We start from the raw sequence: 19,415 nt of genomic DNA, 5'->3' as shown, positions 1-19,415 counted from the left end.
TCCTGTCCTCATCAACATGGGGACAGGGTGCTCTGGGGTGGGGGGGCCCGCAGTGCGCCCCCCTGCACCAGAGCACCCAACCCCCCCATGTTGAGGGCATGCGGCCTGGCACGGCTCAGGAGGGGGGGGGACGCTCGCTCGTCCCCACTCCCATTCCTGACCGGCCGGGTAGCGTGCTTTGGATACGGGTCTGGTATGGATTGTAGGGGGACCCCCTACGTCAATTTTTCGGCGTAGGGGGGTCTCCTTACAACCCATAACAGACCTACGGGCCTGGTATGCTCCTGGGGGGGAACCCATGCCGGTTTGGATTTTACAAATTGCCGTGGAGTTCTCCCTCGGGAATGCATACCAAATGCCGTCGCTTGAATGGGCCTTTACAAGGTGTGACTAACTTTACACTTTGTAAAAGCAGCCCTAGTTTTACACCAGGCAAACTAACACTTACGGCGAAAAAACTAAGCAAAAAAGCTTTGAGGATCGTCCTAAGTGCTAATTTGCATACTAGAAGAGGCATTTCGACTCGAAATGCCCCCAGCGGCGGATGCGGTACTGCATCCTAAGATCCGGCAGTGTAAGTCCCTTACAGATGTCGGATCTTCTGCCTAACTTAGGAAAACTGCTTCTGAGGATCAGTTCCAAAGTTAGAACCAGAGATACGACGGCTTACGCCGGAGTATCTCTTTTGTGGATATGGCCCTATCCTTTTAAGTCTCTGTACCTAACAAATGGTTACATTTTTTTTCTCTTAAGAGTCGTACGTCACAACTAAAGGTTTCTATTCTAACACCTGCTACACAACAAATTAACAGCACAGGATATGAAAAACCATGGTTTCACTATTTTAAAGATGGCATCATTCAAAACTAAAAAAATCTGAAAAATTCTCAGAACAGATCAATGAGCTGTATAAAGAAATTGTTACACATATGGCATTTATTAGTCGTATCTGATGGTGGTCACTGTAAGTCTTAATAACTGATGGCAGCTGAGGCATTCTTTTTAAAACAGCCATGTTTTCAGGCCAATTGACCACTGAATGCACCCGGTTGCGGAGCGATTGTATCGCAGCCCCATTCACCTGGGGGTATAATTCCAGCCGAGGCCACAAAATGTGTCTACGTCCCTAGCTGTCACCAATGCAAGGGGAGCAGTTTGGGTGGTAAAAATGGGTCTCAACCGCATAGTTTTAACCGTTCACCAACCGCATTGGTTCACATCTGTGCAGCTCTATGCATGTAGGGCAGCCCATTCAATTCAGCCCCCGAACCTTTTTTTTATAAATGTTTTCCCTATGTATTTTTTGTTTAAGTATTCATACTCCTTGAAATGTTTCAAATTTTGCCATGCTTTATGTGATAGACCAACACAAATGGCACATAATTGTGAAGTGAAAGGAAAATGATAAATGGTTTTCAACATTTTTTTACAAATAAATATCTGAGTGCATTTGTATTCAGCCCCCCTGAGTCAATACTTTGTAGAACCAACCTGCACTGCAAATTACAGCTACAAGTCTTTTTCGGGATGTCTCTACCAGCTTTTCACATCTAGAGAGTGACATTTTTGCCCATTCTTCTTTGCAAAATAGCTCAAGCTCTCTCAGATTGGAGGGAGAGCGTCTGTGAATAGCAATTTTCAAGTCTTGCTACAGATTCTCAATTGGATTTAGGTCTGGACTTTGAATGGACCATTCTAACACATGAATATGCTTTGACCTAAACCATTCCATTGTAGCTCTGGCTGTAGAGCTGTTGTCCTACTGGAAGGTGAACTTCTACTCCAGTCTCAAGTCTTTTTCAGACTCTAATAAGCTTTCTTCTAAGATTGCCCTATATTTGGCTCCAACCAACTTCCCATCAACTCTGACCAGCTTCCCTGTCCCTGCTGAAGAAAAGCATCCCCACAACATGATGCTGTCACCACCATGTTTCACAGTGGGGATGGTGTGTTCAGGGTGATGTGCAGTGTTAATGTTCTGCCACACATTGCGTTTTGCTTTTAGGCCAAAAAGTTACATTTTGGTCTCATCTGATCAGAGCACCTTCTTCAACATGTTTACTCTGTCCCCCACGTGGCTTCTTGCAAACTGCAAATGGGACTTCTTAGGGCTTTCTTTTAACAATGGCTTTCTTCTTGCCACTCAAAGGCCAAAATTGTGGAGTGCATGACTAATAGTTGTCAAGTGGACAGATTCTCCCACCTGAGCTGTGGACCTCTGCAGCTCCTCCATAGTTATCATGGGCCTTTTGGCTGCTTCTCTGATTAATGTTCTCCTTGCCTGTCAGTTTAGGTAGGTGGCCATGTCTGGGTAGGTTTGCAGTTGTGCCATACTCTTTCAATTTTAGGGTGATGGATTGAACAGTGCTCCGTAAGATGTTCAAAGCTTGAGAATTTTTTTTTATAACCTAACCCTGCTTTAAACTTCTCCACAACTTTTTCCCTGACCTGTCTTGGCCTTTATGATGCTGTTTGTTTATAAAGATTCTCTTACAAACCTCTGAAGGCTTTGAAGAACAGCTGTATTTATACTGAGATTAAATTGCACACAGGTGGACTCTATTTATCAAATAGGTGACTTCTGAAGGCAAATGGTTCCACTAGATTTTAGTTAGGCCCCTTTCACACTGGGCACGGGAGGTGCGGTGGCGGTATAGCGGATTGATTTTTAGCACCGCTTTACCCTCGTATTTTTCGCGATATTCGGGCCACTAGCGGTGTGGTTTTAACCCCCGCTAGCGGCCGAAAAAGGGTTAATACCGCTGCGCTGGCAATGCGCCTCTGCAGAGCGGTGTTGGAGCGGTAAACACCCTGCTCCTATAACGCTCCAAAGATGCGGCTAGCAGGACTTTTGGAGCCGTCCTGCTAGCGCACCGCTTCAGTGTGAAAGCCTTCGGCCTTTTACACTGAAGACTGCAGGGCACGATTTTTTCAGGCGGTATAGCAGCGCTATTTTTAGCGCTAAACCGCCTGAAAAACGTGTCAGTGTGAAAGAGGCCTTAGGGGTATCAGAGCAAAGGGGGCTGAATACAAATGCACGCCACACATTTCAGATATTTATTTGAAGAAATAAATTGAAAACGATTTATCATTTTCCTTTTAATTCACAATATTATGCCACTTTGTGTTGGTCCATCACATAAAATCCTAAATAAAATACATTTATGTTTTTGGTTGTAACATGACAAAATGTGGAAAATTTCAAGGGGTATGAATACTTTTTCAAGGCACTGTATGTTGGCTTGGGTTAGCTGTAATTATGACTATTTTGCCAACCCGGACCAAGGGAAACTTCTGCACTTACACAATGTTGAGAGTGAAAGCCTTCCTTTCTTCTCATGGTATGGTACTTAGCCAGCGCAGTGAGTGACAGCCACTGCTGCAAAAGAATGATACATTAGAAGTGTCTTCCTGACCTAATGGCCTCCGTCATTTACTGAGCTTAGAGCTGTGATCAGTTACACAGCCATACTGTAACTGTTCTGGACTAGAGATACTAGCACAAGCCACTGAAATTCCACATGTAAGAGGATAGATCCAGATTTGACCGAATGCAGAAGTAAAGAAGAACTCCACTCAGCACTGAAATGTCAGCGATTGGTGGAATGGCTGCATAAAAGCATTCTCTTTTAGTTCTTTCGGTAGTTACTGCAGTGATTTGTTTCACTAGTGCTGGTCCCTTGCTTTTGAAAACCCTTATACCATTCTTAATATACATTTGATAAAAAAAGATGGTATAATCAAAGGCACGGACAGCCAATTTCGGACCATGGGAGAGGGGCAATTATTCTGCCTATATATTTAACATTGATTTTAAGTGTACTAAAAGAGCACTTTAGGATGTCCAAAAAATCTTTCTATAGAATATATCACGGGAAAATCTATTGCGATTTGTAAACTATGGAGACATGTAACACTCACATCGTGCATATAATGTGCTATTTGTTGTTTATACATTAACTGGTCCAGACAGGGCCGCCATCAGGAATTATGGGGCCTGGAGCAGAGAACCGGGGGGGGGGGGGTGTGCTGCTGCCTCAAATTGAGAAGCAGTGGGGGCTGCCGCGAATTGGGAATCGGGGGGTGCCACCTCTGGCCCCTTTACAAATAAAAAAAAAAATGAAAAAATATATACATATAAAAAAAAGGGGGGTAGCCATCCGGGGTCCTGGGGACCTCCGGGCCCTTTAAAAAAAATAAAACATATACAAATAAATAAAAATAGTTTTAAGAAATAAAAGGGCGGTTGCCATCCGGGGCCCTGGGGACCTCCGGGCCCACGGGGATCTCTGGGCCATTTAATAAAAAAACAAATATATATTTATATATATATATATATATATATATATATTTTCTTTTTTTTATTTTAATAAAAAAAAAGAAGGGGTTGCCATCCAGGGCCCTGGGGACTACCGGGCCCCTGGAGACCTCTGGGCCCTTTAATAAAAAATAAAAAAAAGGAGGGGTTGCCATCCGGGGCCCTGGGGACCTCCGGGCCCCTTACAGGTGTACTGCCGGTACCCCCTTGATGGCGGCCCTGGCTCCAGAAGAAGGTTTTCCAAATAAATTAAAATTTGTGTAGGTGAAATGGGGAAATTGGCACTGCCTATGAACTAAAAAGTGACTTTATATCACTAAGTGACTTAGTCCAGTGGATTGTAATCTCACAGAGTACACTTTAACCCTTAATAAGATAACATGAACATATCAATATTCCATTAGCAAAGTTACACCAAATACCAACATATATCAAACATTAAAAATCTAAAGGTGTCCTTAACCATTCATAAAGAGGGTGACTGTATTGCTCAATCGAGCGCTGTGCAGTAGTTCATCAAAAAACACATAGGCAGATATATAAAAAGTTCATATAAAAAGCATTGAAAAAAGGCAGTCCAAAAATAAATCACACATAGTTCTCCTATGACTCGTGCAGTAATTCAAATTCAAAGTGACTTGTGCTCGCTGTTTCAGAAAAAATCAAGTTACTCTTTTGCTCTCCCTTTTGGGTCCCCACTCACCAACTCCTGGCACCCCTGCAGGGGCAAATCGCCTATAGTGAGTGTGCAGCTGACTCCCAACTGGACCGCTCCTGTAGCTTATTCTCCGAACCTCAAAGCCTCCAGACTCTCAAGGAGCAAACTTTACTATCCTGTAGTCGCTGGGTTCATACACAATCAGTGGTTACCTCCTTTGTAGACCCAATGGTGAATCCAATTGGTTTTTGTTGCAGCAGTACATCCACTGATGTGGACTCTCTCAAAATAGCAGCAAAAAGTTGAGGACAGTTATCAATGTACAAGTTTATTTTGTAGAGTGCACTTACCTAAAATGAACATCCTTTTGGGATCAATGTTAAATTTTGCTATTACAAATGTTCTGTAGGTCACTGTTATCTGCTGTGTTCTTCAAAGAAAGGGTATCCAGCAGGATCAGATATACTATTTCACTTTGACTAACCAAGTTTTAATGCCGTTTTGGTGTCCTGAGCTTATCTTTAGCTGTAATCTGTAATACACATATACATTTTACAGTTATAGACATATTTCTCATAATAGGACCAGGGTCTAGGGCAAGAGGGAAGGTGGTACAAGAAGTGCAGTGTTTTTAATGTGATTTTAACGTTGCCTTGACCAAATGAAAGACAGCACTGCTCACATGATACCGTCCAGTTCATGCACAGCTACTCGGGTGCTGGGTCACCGATAAGTGTCCATGAAGCTCAACCAGGGAACCACAAGTGTTTCACAGGACCACATACTCAAAAAGTGAACCACAAAACAGATATTCCCAAACTAGCTTCAATATGTATTCTTCTACATATTTTTGGTAAACAAAATACCGCAATAAACGTATATTGATTGGTTTGCGCAAAAGTTATAGAGTCTACAAAGATTTATGGCATTTTTATTATTATTTTTTACCAGTAATGGCGGTGATCAGCGATCTTTAGTGGGACTGCGACATTGCGGCTGATAGATTGGACACTTTTTTGGGACCAGTGACATTTATATAGTGATCAGTGCTAAAAATAGCCACTGATTACTATATAAATGTCACTGGCAGGGAAGGGGTTAACACTAGGGGCGATCAAAAGGGGTTAAGTGTGCCCTAGGGAGGTGTTTCTAAGTGTAGTGATTGGAGGAGGAGAGAGGTTGATGTTCCGAATCACTAGGAGCAGCAGACCTGTCTCTCCTCCCCTAACAGAACAGGGATCTGTCTGTTTACAGTGACAGACCCCCGTTCTGTCTCAGGAGCAACTGCGAGTGGCTGGCGAACATCGCGGCCGTCAACCACGAGCATCGGTTCCGGCGTTGTGACTGCGGGTGTGCGCACACGCTCCCTAGAGCTCTTTAAACGGCTGACGTACAATGATGCCGATTCGCCCAGGGGAGCCAACATGCCTCAGTGCAACTGCGATGGCTGGTCTTAAAGTGGTTAAACAGCAGACTTACCGCTAGTCTTCGGTCCCATACAGGGGTAAGGCTCTTCCAAAGTAAGGGTGCAAGGCAGGCCACACAGGGGGTTAGCAGCCCGTGCCTCAGTTGGTCTGAGAGCTCACACTTGCTGCACAGCTTGTAAGTCTCTCTCTCTCTTCCACTCACTTCCTTGACACAGGTGCTGATTTCCCTTCTGCTGCCTTTCAAGCCTCCCTCAACTGGGACTGAACCCCTTCGCGACCAAAGTCCTGGTACTCAGGGTTTGAAGGCTCTTCCCCCCCAAGCCTCTTTGAACCTTCGAAATCCAGAGAGTCCTGGAAGTCAGTCCTCTCCTTCCAAACTTAACCCTGGACACCTCACCCTGCATGGGTGAGAATCCCTGAGTACCACAAAAGCTCTGCAACTGTGCCCTCTAAAGGAACCACAACTCAAATATCGAGGGAATGTACCTGCCAATCAGGACACATTCCTGGTGTCCTGTACACAGGCAACAGACATGTAGTTGGAAATCAGATGCAAGGCCAGTGCAGGCAACAGACATTTGTAGTTGGACACTAGGCAGGCAGCAGACATATTTTATTGAAAACAAAATGGAAGGTCAGGATAGAAGCACATACACGTATTTGTTGTTTGAAAACAGGCTGAAGGTCAGGACAGGCAGCAGGCATGCAGTATATGTCTGGAAACCAGACATAAGATCATAGCAAGAAGAAGACAGATGTAGTGAAGAACCAGATAGAGCAATACAGCAGGAGGCAAACAGACCAAGAATAAACCAATGTGACTTAGGATAAATAACTGTAAATCAGGGACAACATTACTGAATCTCAAAGGATCTGAAATAAATCATTGCTTATGCTCAACCATTGTCATGGTAGACAGATTTTAAGATTGAGTCACCTGGTGATGTCATGCAGGCAGCAGAACCTGAAGAGGTATACAAAGAAACTGCATGTCCTGTTTAATTATCAATATGCCAGTGAGGGAGCAGAGAAAGAGCGCAAAGTAATGGCAAGTGGAAAATGCTGGATCTTATATATCTATGACTCATCATGGTAATATAGGATGACAGTCCCAGAGGGCTATGGGTGTCATTTTCTCATCATTATTAAATATAGATCCAAATGTATTAAGAGTAAGATTTACACACAGCTGTACAAATAATAATTTTACAGGCTACATAAAAAAAAATGCCTCAAGTATGTTTATGTTCAGTAACCAGTCACTTTATTATTCTATTCTATTTTATGTTTTTAGATTAGAATACTGTTATTAAATAATTGCTAATTTGTGATTGCATTGTGTTGTTTTTTATAATATGTGCACTGTAATGTTTATGTATGTTTAGATATTGTTGCGCTACTATTTTTGGTATAAACATTTTCCCATTTTCTTGTATCATAAAAAATGATCAAATCACTTACCGTATTTGGTAAAATAAAGTCTTATTGCGCTACTGCGAGTGGTGGAACGTGTACCCCTATATGGGGCAAATGTCTAGAGCAGCTATATCTAGACGGTGCACAAAACCATAAAAGTGAAATGAAGTATAAAGTGATAAGCGCTAAAGCACAAAAAGAAATCAAAAGCAAAATAAATAAAAATAAAAATAAATGAGTATACACAAAAGACTAGAGTGTCAATGCACAGTGAAATCTGTGATGGATGGGTGAGTGCTAGAACCAACACTGGCACAGAATTTCTGACCAATTCCTATGGGAAAGCAGCAACCTAATCCTCAGTGATGCATAGAAATATGAACATATAAAATGTGAACATATATAATGTATGATGACAGTCTATAGTTCCAAGGGATCATTAAAGGGATGTTGATCTTGAATGGATCACCATAAATGACATAAATGGCTGAGAGTCTATACAGATGCTCTGATGGGATAAATGATGGTGATAGATCTTCTACATGTGGTGTCACACTCCAGCTTTAGTTGCACATTGCCCTTACCTTTATCCAGGTGTAAAACAGCATCTAGGACAAGTGTTCTCCGTCTGGTTAGCCTCACCGATCCCGCTGTTATCTTCAATAGATGTTCCGTCCTCGGGGAGGAGGGGGGGTGGGTGTACTTCAGGCCTGTTATTCTCAAATGAGAAGGAGGAATGACACCGCAATCGTGAAGTATGTTCCGGTAAATGGATACGATTTATTTGGGTAAAAGGTGTAGTACAGGTTTTAAAATTCAGCGCTCGAGCATCGAGCGTGACGCGGCAGTCAGCTGGCTAGTTTCCGCTGGCCTCCGGTTGGTTGCCTGTATCACGTGGTCGCTATTGTCCTACGTCGTTGCGTCACCGTCACGTGACTTCATCAGGGATGCCGATTGGCTGTTAGGCCCGACCTTTTATTACAGGGGACCGGATGTAAATAAAGCGCCATTTTCTTGAAGTCCTATTCTATTGGACTTACAATGCGCGCTGTGCAGAGCCTATTAACGATAGCATTGGGAATACATACTGATAAAAAATGTAATACTTAAAAAGCAACTCCAATATCAGTATTCCTGTATACATCCATATGTGGATTTCAGGCTACAAGGTGGTTGCTACATGATTAAAAATAAGATGAAAAAAGTTAAAAGTTAAAAATGAACATACATGATGGGCGTCTATTTTTAAAGGGCCAGCCTAAAAAATAGAAGATGAATTCCAATCCATACATGTTGGTGGAGGGGTAAGATATTTAGGTGTGACCCATCTCTCATGTATATAATACATGAAAACACACTACAGTGGATGAAAAATAGATTTATATTAAAATCAAATCGATTATGCAGAACAGGTCAGGCTCTCGTGGATTGACTAGCCCTAAATTAGGTGATGTCGCATCCAACCTGAGGCCTGAGGATATGGAACCACAATTATACATGGACATTTGGATATTACAAATAAATATGTCACAGGTGTGTACAACTGTTAACATTCAAATTAGTGTTCCTAATGTATAGGACCGTGTATAGTGTACCAAATGTATATAGGACAATGAATTTGTCTTATGTGGATTTTGGGACAGTGGATATGCCTTGTGTAATTAATGTAACTGTACAGCTAGAAGACTAAACTGATCTCTAATAAGCCTTCAGTTTTAATTAAAAGTTATTCAAGAAACAATTTAGGTCAAAGTCCACATTCAGGCCTGTGGGGGTTAATGTATTTAGTGTGTGGATCCATCTTGATTCCATCTGACTAATAACCCTCACCATGTGGCTGCCTCTCCAAGATGCTTTGAATTTCTCAATACCCCAAAATTGTAAAGTACTGGGGTCTTTATTGTGAAATTTTTCAAAGTGTCTTGATACATTGTGTTTGGAGTGACCCTTTTTGATGTTTCGTACATGTTCCTCTATACGATCTTTAAGTGCTCTCTTTGTCCTACCAACGTACTGTAAATTACAGTCACATTGGAGGACATAGATGACACCTACTGTATGACACCCTATGAAATCTTTGATTTGGTGGGTATGGCCTGTGTTGGTGCCTATATATTGTGTATATTGTGTTCTTTTCCCTTGGAACTTTTTGGCACTTTTTGGTAGGACAAAGAGAGCACTTAAAGATCGTATAGAGGAACATGTACGAAACATCAAAAAGGGTCACTCCAAACACAATGTATCAAGACACTTTGAAAAATTTCACAATAAAGACCCCAGTACTTTACAATTTTGGGGTATTGAGAAATTCAAAGCATCTTGGAGAGGCAGCCACATGGTGAGGGTTATTAGTCAGATGGAATCAAGATGGATCCACACACTAAATACATTAACCCCCACAGGCCTGAATGTGGACTTTGACCTAAATTGTTTCTTGAATAACTTTTAATTAAAACTGAAGGCTTATTAGAGATCAGTTTAGTCTTCTAGCTGTACAGTTACATTAATTACACAAGGCATATCCACTGTCCCAAAATCCACATAAGACAAATTCATTGTCCTATATACATTTGGTACACTATACACGGTCCTATACATTAGGAACACTAATTTGAATGTTAACAGTTGTACACACCTGTGACATATTTATTTGTAATATCCAAATGTCCATGTATAATTGTGGTTCCATATCCTCAGGCCTCAGGTTGGATGCGACATCACCTAATTTAGGGCTAGTCAATCCACGAGAGCCTGACCTGTTCTGCATAATCGATTTGATTTTAATATAAATCTATTTTTCATCCATTGTAGTGTGTTTTCATGTATTATATACATGAGAGATGGGTCACACCTAAATATCTTACCCCTCCACCAACATGTATGGATTGGAATTCATCTTCTATTTTTTAGGCTGGCCCTTTAAAAATAGACGCCCATCATGTATGTTCATTTTTAACTTTTAACTTTTTTCATCTTATTTTTAATCATGTAGCAACCACCTTGTAGCCTGAAATCCACATATGGATGTATACAGGAATACTGATATTGGAGTTGCTTTTTAAGTATTACATTTTTTATCAGTATGTATTCCCAATGCTATCGTTAATAGGCTCTGCACAGCGCGCATTGTAAGTCCAATAGAATAGGACTTCAAGAAAATGGCGCTTTATTTACATCCGGTCCCCTGTAATAAAAGGTCGGGCCTAACAGCCAATCGGCATCCCTGATGAAGTCACGTGACGGTGACGCAACGACGTAGGACAATAGCGACCACGTGATACAGGCAACCAACCGGAGGCCAGCGGAAACTAGCCAGCTGACTGCCGCGTCACGCTCGATGCTCGAGCGCTGAATTTTAAAACCTGTACTACACCTTTTACCCAAATAAATCGTATCCATTTACCGGAACATACTTCACGATTGCGGTGTCATTCCTCCTTCTCATTTGAGAATAACAGGCCTGAAGTACACCCACCCCCCCTCCTCCCCGAGGACGGAACATCTATTGAAGATAACAGCGGGATCGGTGAGGCTAACCAGACGGAGAACACTTGTCCTAGATGCTGTTTTACACCTGGATAAAGGTAAGGGCAATGTGCAACTAAAGCTGGAGTGTGACACCACATGTAGAAGATCTATCACCATCATTTATCCCATCAGAGCATCTGTATAGACTCTCAGCCATTTATGTCATTTATGGTGATCCATTCAAGATCAACATCCCTTTAATGATCTCTTGGAACTATAGACTGTCATCATACATTATATATGTTCACATTTTATATGTTCATATTTCTATGCATCACTGAGGATTAGGTTGCTGCTTTCCCATAGGAATTGGTCAGAAATTCTGTGCCAGTGTTGGTTCTAGCACTCACCCATCCATCACAGATTTCACTGTGCATTGACACTCTAGTCTTTTGTGTATACTCATTTATTTTTATTTTTATTTATTTTGCTTTTGATTTCTTTTTGTGCTTTAGCGCTTATCACTTTATACTTCACTTACCGTATTTATCGGCGTATATCGCGCACTATTTTCCCCTTAAAATAAGGGGAAAATCGTGAGTGCGCGATATACGCCGATAGCCGCTTCCCGCGCTCAGTTTGAAATCCTGCGCCGACATATACCGAGTGCAGTACACTCGGCTACATTCGGCTAGTCTCGGCTTCGCTCGTGCTCGCGCATAAACGTCACAGAGCGTGAGCGAAGCCGAGCCTTGCCGAATGTACCCGAGTGTACTGCACTCGGTATATGTCGGCGGAGGCGTTCGAACTGAGCGCGGGAAGCAGGGACTCGACTTGAGGAGCGCGCTGGAGAAGCCGGGAGAACACCATCGAGGCCGCAGACGGACGCCGGACCGGAAGATGGACGCTGGGAAGACACCAAAACTGTAAGTAATAAAATCATATAACTTTTTTTTACAGGAATTTCGGGGGCAACTTTAGGGGTGCGCGGTATACGCGGGAGCGCGTCATTTTTTATGTAGCCTGTAAAATTATTATTTGTACAGCTGTGTGTAAATCTTACTCTTAATAAATTTGGATCTATATTTAATAATGATGAGAAAATGACACCCATAGCCCTCTGGGACTGTCATCCTATATTACCATGATGAGTCATAGATATATAAGATCCAGCATTTTCCACTTGCCATTACTTTGCGCTCTTTCTCTGCTCCCTCACTGGCATATATAGCTCTTTCACATGAGCAGAGCCCTTGCTGAATCAAAGCCGATTGGGAAGGATGTCAGTTTGTTTACATCTATACCTATTTAGTTTGTGTCCGGTGGACCCGTGATATCTCTAATGGTGGCCGAATGTAAATAGACTTGTGTCCGCTTACATCAGACTACCTCAGATTCATCACGCTTAGGTCTGTAAAAATGGAAAAGGAGACAGTCCTTTTAATTTTTTTTTCTGCACCTGAACAGACTCTAATGCCGCGTACACACGATCATTTTTCGGGTTGAAAAAAAACAAAGTTTTTAAGGGTCTAGAAAAAACTAAGTTTTTTTCAACTCGATCATTAAAACGGCCTTGCCTACACACGATCGTGAAAAAAAAAAAAGCTCTAGCAAAGCGCGGTGACGTACAACACATACAACGGCACTATAAAGGGGAAGTTCCATGCGCATGGCGCCACCCTTTGGGCTGCTTTAGCTGATTTTGTGATAGTAAAAGACCATTTGCGCTTTTCTGTCTTATGTGCTATCTCCATTACGAACACTAGTTTTACCAGAACGAGCGCTCCCGTCTCATAACTTGCTTCTGAGCATGTGCGGATTTTTCACGTCGTTAAAGCCCACACACAACCATTTTTTTACAACCCGAAAAACGACAACATTGAAAAAGTTGTTAAAAAATAGAGCACGTTTGAAAAAAAAAATTGGCCGTTTTTCAGAACCCGAAAAATGTTCTGAAGCCCACACACGGTTGTTTTTAATGTCATTAAAAAAAAACGTAATTTTTTACCACCCGAAAAATGATCGTGTGTACGCGCCATTATGCCTCGTACACACACTCAGGATTTCCGACGGGAAAAAGTTAGTCGGGTATCCCGACGGAAAAAAAGAGAGCCAGTTCTCTTTTTTTTTAGGCAGCAGTTTTTGTAAGTTTTCCCTTGGAAAAACTGCGAGGGAGCATACACACGGCTGTGATTCCCGACCAAAAGCTCTCATCGCAGTTTTCCCATCGGAAATCCCAGCCGTGTGTACGAGGCATAAAGCCTCTGACTTTTGTCCGAAGGGCGTTGGCCAAAAACTTGTCTTGCATACAAACGGCACACAATTGTCGGCCAACAAACACGAATGTAGTTACGTACTACGCATTTTTTTAAGTCTTTAGCATTTAGTGTAAACGTACAAAAGTCAGTTTACATCTGCCTATTCATAGGACTGCATGAAGCTCCACCTGAAAAACTGACAGATGGACATCATTGGAAAGTCTGTGAGAAAGGGCCCATAAACAGAAAGGCTTCATGCAAAGTCTATAAAGATGTGCCTGTTCTCTACTTTGTATCAGTTCCTTATTTCATACCTCCTAAAACACCCAGCTTCTGCTACAGCTGTCTGGTGCTCAGGGCTGACACTCATAGATCTGCACACAAATGATAGCCTAGGTAGATGTATAATTCTTGGGTTAAGAGTTCTCAAACATACTGTATTGGTGGTTTCTAGTTCATTATATATACAAATACATGGGTCTATTGGGAAGTATATCTTTTAGTTTCTGGTACAATGTCATATTTTGGGCTATTGCACCTCTGATATTGTCGGTATAGCCTGTGGGAGTTACCAATACACATATCACCTTTTTTTTTAATCCCTAAAAAAATAAAAAATAAAAATGCTTGTACATTGTAGAGTTGAAAGGTATACAGTGCCTTGAAAAAGTATTCATACCCTTTGACATTTTCCAAATTTTGTCATGTTACAACTAAAAATGTAAATGTATTTTATTGGTATTTTATCTGATAAACCAGCACAAAGTGACACATAATTGTGAAGTGGAAGGAAAATGATAAATGGGTTTAATTTTTTTTTTACAAATAAATATGTGAAAAGTGTGGCGTGCATTTGTATTCAGCCCCCTGAGTCAATACTTTGTAGAACCACCTTTCGCTACAATTAGAGCTGCAAGTCTTTTTGGGTATGTCTCTACCAACTTTGAACATCTATTTTGCCCATTCTACTTTGCAAAATATCTCAAGCTCTGTCAGATTGGATCAGTGGCGGCTGGTGAAGTTTTAGGATGGGGGGGCGCAAGACCCCGCCCCTCCATGTTTGGTCCCTCCCACTTCTCATAAGCCACACTCCTTATAGAATCCACCCACTCCGTCCCCTGTATTCCACTTGCTTCCACCCAGATACTGCGGACATACTGCACAAGATTACCAGAGACTGCGGACATACTGCACAAGATTACCAGATACTGCGGACATACTGCATTCGATTACCAGATACTGCGGACATACTGCACAAGATTACCAGAGACTGCGGACATACTGTACAAGATTACCAGAGACTGCGGACGTACTGCACAAGATTACCAGAGACTGCGGACATACTGCACAAGATTACCAGAGACTGCAGACATACTGCACAAGATTACCAGAGACTGCGGACGTACTGCACAAGATTACCAGAGACTGCGGACATACTGCACAAGATTACCAGAGACTGCGGACGTACTGCACAAGATTACCAGAGACTGCGGACGTACTGCACAAGATTACCAGATACTGCGGACGTACTGCACAAGATTACCAGAGACTGCGGACATACTGCACAAGATTACCAGAGACTGCGGACATACTGTACAAGATTACCAGAAACTACGGACGTACTGCAGAAGATTATCAGAGACTGCGGACATACTGCACAAGATTACCAGATACTGCGGACATACTGCACAAGATTACCAGAGACTGCGGACATACTGCACAAGATTACCAGAGACTGCGGACATACTGCACAAGATTACCAGAGACTGCGGACATACTGCACAAAATTACCAGATACTGCGGACGTACTGCATTAGATTACCAGATAGCTGGTTGGTTGAAGGCCGCTATTTTCGAGGCACATTAGGTATTAAAAAAATGTTTTAAAAATGGGGGAGGGGGGTGGTGGGTGACGACGGATGCTAATTTCACCGAACTTTAAGGGTTTAAGAGGGGGGGTGGATGGACACTGCTGCTGATCATCAACTCTTTCATGGCAGCAGCAGCAGTGTCCATCCACCCCCCCTCTTAAACACCCCCCCCCCGGTTATTAAAACATTTTTTTTATACCTAATGTACCGCGAAAATAGCCGCTATTGATATATTGATCACATGACCAGAAACCACTCTGAGTGGTTCCACATTGACATTGATAGCTGGGATTGAGAGATACCAGCCAGCGAAAGTATTGGCTTGTGCCGTTCAAGGGAGGGCTTTTATTAATGTATCAGTAATAATAATATACTGATCACTGATGTCAGGGAGGGGTTAAAATTACGCTATAGGCTACAGGCTACACTCACTGGCATTCTAATGAAAATGCGAGTTTCTTGTCTTTCTCTAGACTCATTACTACCAGTGTCAGGGCCGTTTGAAGGAATTTGGGGGCCCCAAGCAAGATGCGGGGGACGGGGTGTTGCTGAGTTTTAAGTAGAGGGGGGGGGGAACAGCTGCCGCGGAACACCGAGATGTATTTCTGTCATTGCTTGCAAGCAAGTTGATAAGCTGGGGGGGGGGGGGCAATGTGCAAGCATTTTTTTTATCAATGTGATAAGTGTATATAAACCGGGTAGTACTTCTTCTGATAAGCGCGGGGGGCTTGTTGCTGCTGCTACCCCCCTTTACCACATACCGCACGCCAGGAGATTCAGTTTGTTGTTCCCGGCCGGACTACAAGGAAGTGAGCACTGGGTGTGTGCACTTCCTGTCAGTCCGGCCGGAAACAGGACATTGAATCTCCTGTACCGCGCAGTTACGGTACCCGGCCGGACTGAAGGAGGAGCTCAGCCACGCTTCAGCAGGCTGCAGCACTTATAGGACGCGGCTGAGCAGCGGCGCGGCAAGGGCCCGTCCTACTGGGGCCCCTGGCCAGCTCGGGGCCCCAAGCAGTTGCTTGCTTTGCCTGTCCTGTTCCGACGGGCCTGACCAGTGTCACCAGTGGGCAGCTAAGAAGAGTTCAACAACAGCAGCTTATGAATGTTCTCAGAACCCATACCCTTTACATTCTGCATCATGGAAAACTTATAGACAGTTTTAGTTGACATATTATAGGCTGGTACTTGTGTAAAATTCCACAATTAGGTGATGTGTTTCAGATATGCAAAGGCACGTTGCAATTTCCTCCCTTTGCACTGAGGTATGTGATGTAAGTGAAAAGTTATCTCTTAACACATTATCAGTTATTCTTCTAAGGCACAGGTGTCAAACACAAGGCCCGCGGGCCGAATCCGGCCCTCCAGGCCATTTTATGTGGCCCTCGCACCACTCCTGCAGCTCCAGCCCTCCTCTGGTTCTCCTCCAGACTTCTGCTTTCAAGCAATGCATCCAGCTTCTTCCCAGCAGCAGCATAAGGAAAGGGGGTGCACTGTGATGTAAGGGAGAATAGGGGAATGATGGTGGGGTGGCTCTTGACATCATGTAAGGGGAGGGGATGCGCTGGACATCTAATCTTACAGATACAACCGGCCCTTTTGAGGACAATCATAATGCTGATGTGGCCCACAAAGAAAATGAGTTTGACACCCCTGTTCTAAGGTGACATGCAACTGGCCAGTTGGCAGTGCCATTGGTGCCCATGCCAAACAGCTCACAAAATGTTTTAATAAGGGGGGGGTAACGATGGCTGCTATTTTCACCGAACTTTAAGGGCTTAAGAGGGGGGGTGGACACTGCTGCTGCTGATCATCAACTTTTTCATGGCAGCAACAGCAGTGTCCATCCACCCCCCCCTTAAGCCCTTAAAGTTCTGTGAAATTAGCGGCCGGCGCACCCCCCCCCCCCCTATTCAAAGTTTAATGTTCGGCGGAAATAGCGGCCATCGAATAAACAAAATGTTTATTCGACGGCCGCTATTTCCGCCGAGCATTGAATAAGGGGGGGGGGATGCGTCCCTGTCCGATTATTTCACCACACTTTAAGGGTTTAAGGGGGGAATACAAGGAGGGCTTGCTTAGCTTACCTGGCTGTTCCAGATCCGCACAGGCGCTGTGTTCCACTGACCTGCAGAGTCCCGACGTCACTTCCTGTACTACGGAACACTACAGTGTGTGCACCAGTCCATCACAGTCCAAAGGCATTTTTTGGCTCCCAATGTAGCGCCTCGTCTGCAATCTTTTGATTGCACAGACGTGGCGCTACCTATACTGCACTACGCCCGGTGCCTGGCCACAGTGCACATAAGGACCTTTTTTGGATTTGTTTTTTACTTAAAGGGACATGTTTAAATAAAAACACATATTTTTTTTTTATAATTTTTTTTTTTACTGACTGGGGGAGAGGGGGCGGCGCCCGGGTGCCCCCTGTGGACGGGCCGCCACTGGATTGGATGGAAATCATCTGGGAACAGCAATTTTCAAGCCTTGCCACAGATTCTCAATTGGATTTAGGTCTGCACTTTGACTGAGCCATTCTAACACATGAATATGCTTTGATCTAAACCAGAGATATGCAATTAGCGGACCTCCAGCTGTTGCAAAACTACAAGTCCCATCATGCCTCTGCCTCTGGGTGTCATGCTTTTGGCTGTCAGTCTTGCTATGCCTCATGGGACTTGTAGTTTTGCAACAGCTGGAGGTCCACTAATTGCATATCCCTGATCTAAACCATTCCATTGTAGCTCTGGCTGTATGTTTAGAGTCGTTGTCCTGCTTGAATGCAAACCTTCACATTATCAAGTCTTTTGAAGACTCTAAGGCCCCGTACACACGACCGGATCTATCCGCTGGGATTGATCCGCGGATCAGTTCCAGCGGACAAATCCGGTCGTCTGTACGGCCTAGCGGATATTTATCCGCGGAGATTCGTCCGGCCGGTCCATTTCAAGCGGATAGAAATTTCCTAGCATGCTAAGAAATCTATCCGCTTGAATCGGGACCAGCGGATTGATCCGGTGGTCTGTACAGACTCACCGGATCAATCCGTCCGCTCCCCTCCCTTGCATGCGTCGTAATGATTCGACGCATGCGTGGAAGTACTTACCTTCCAGCGTTGCGCACGTCGCCGCGTCATCGTCGCTGCGACGGCGCGACACGTCACCGCGGAGGAATTCCGCACGGATTTTGATCCGATGGTGTGTACACGCCATCGGATCCAAATCCGGACCGTTTCCAGCGGAGATCCGGTCGTGTGTACGAGGCCTTACAGGTTTTCTTCTAAGAGTGCCCTGTATTTGGCTCCATCCATCTTCCCATCAACACTGACCAGTTTCCCTGTTCCGAAGAAAAGAATCCCTACAACATGATGCTGCCACCACCATGTTTCACAGTGGGGATGGTGTGTTCAGGGTGATGTGCAGTGTTAGTTTTCTGACGCAAATAGCGTTTTGCTTTTAGAACAAAAATTTCAATTTTGGTCTCATCTGATCAGAGCACCTTCTTCCACATGTTTGCTGTGTCCCCCACATGGATTCTCACAAACTGCAAATGAGACTTCTAATAGCTTTCTTCCAACAATGGCTTTCTTTTTACCACTCTTCCATAAAGGCCAGATTTGTGGAGCGCGCGACTAATAGTTGTCCTATGGACAGATTCTTCCACCTGAGCTGTGGATCTCTGCAGCTCCTCCAAAGTTACCATGGCTGCTTCTCTGATGAATGCTTTTCTTGCCCGGCCAGTCAGTTTAGGCGGATGGCCATGTCTTGGTAGGTTTTCAGTTGTGCCATTTTTGGATGATGGATTGAACAGTGCTCCGTGAGATGTTCAAAGCTTGGGATATTTTTTTATAACCTAACCCTGCTTTAAACTTCTCCACAACTTTATACCTGATGTCTGGTGTGTTCCTTGGCATTCATGATGCTGTTTGTTCACTAAGGTTCTCTAACAAACCTCTGAGGGCTTCACAGAACAGCTGTATTTATATGGAGATTAAATTAC

This window comes from Rana temporaria, chromosome 2, assembly GCF_905171775.1.
Source record: "Rana temporaria chromosome 2, aRanTem1.1, whole genome shotgun sequence".
NCBI classification, from domain to species: Eukaryota; Metazoa; Chordata; class Amphibia; order Anura; family Ranidae; genus Rana; species Rana temporaria.
This window is presented reverse-complemented; position numbering follows the sequence as displayed.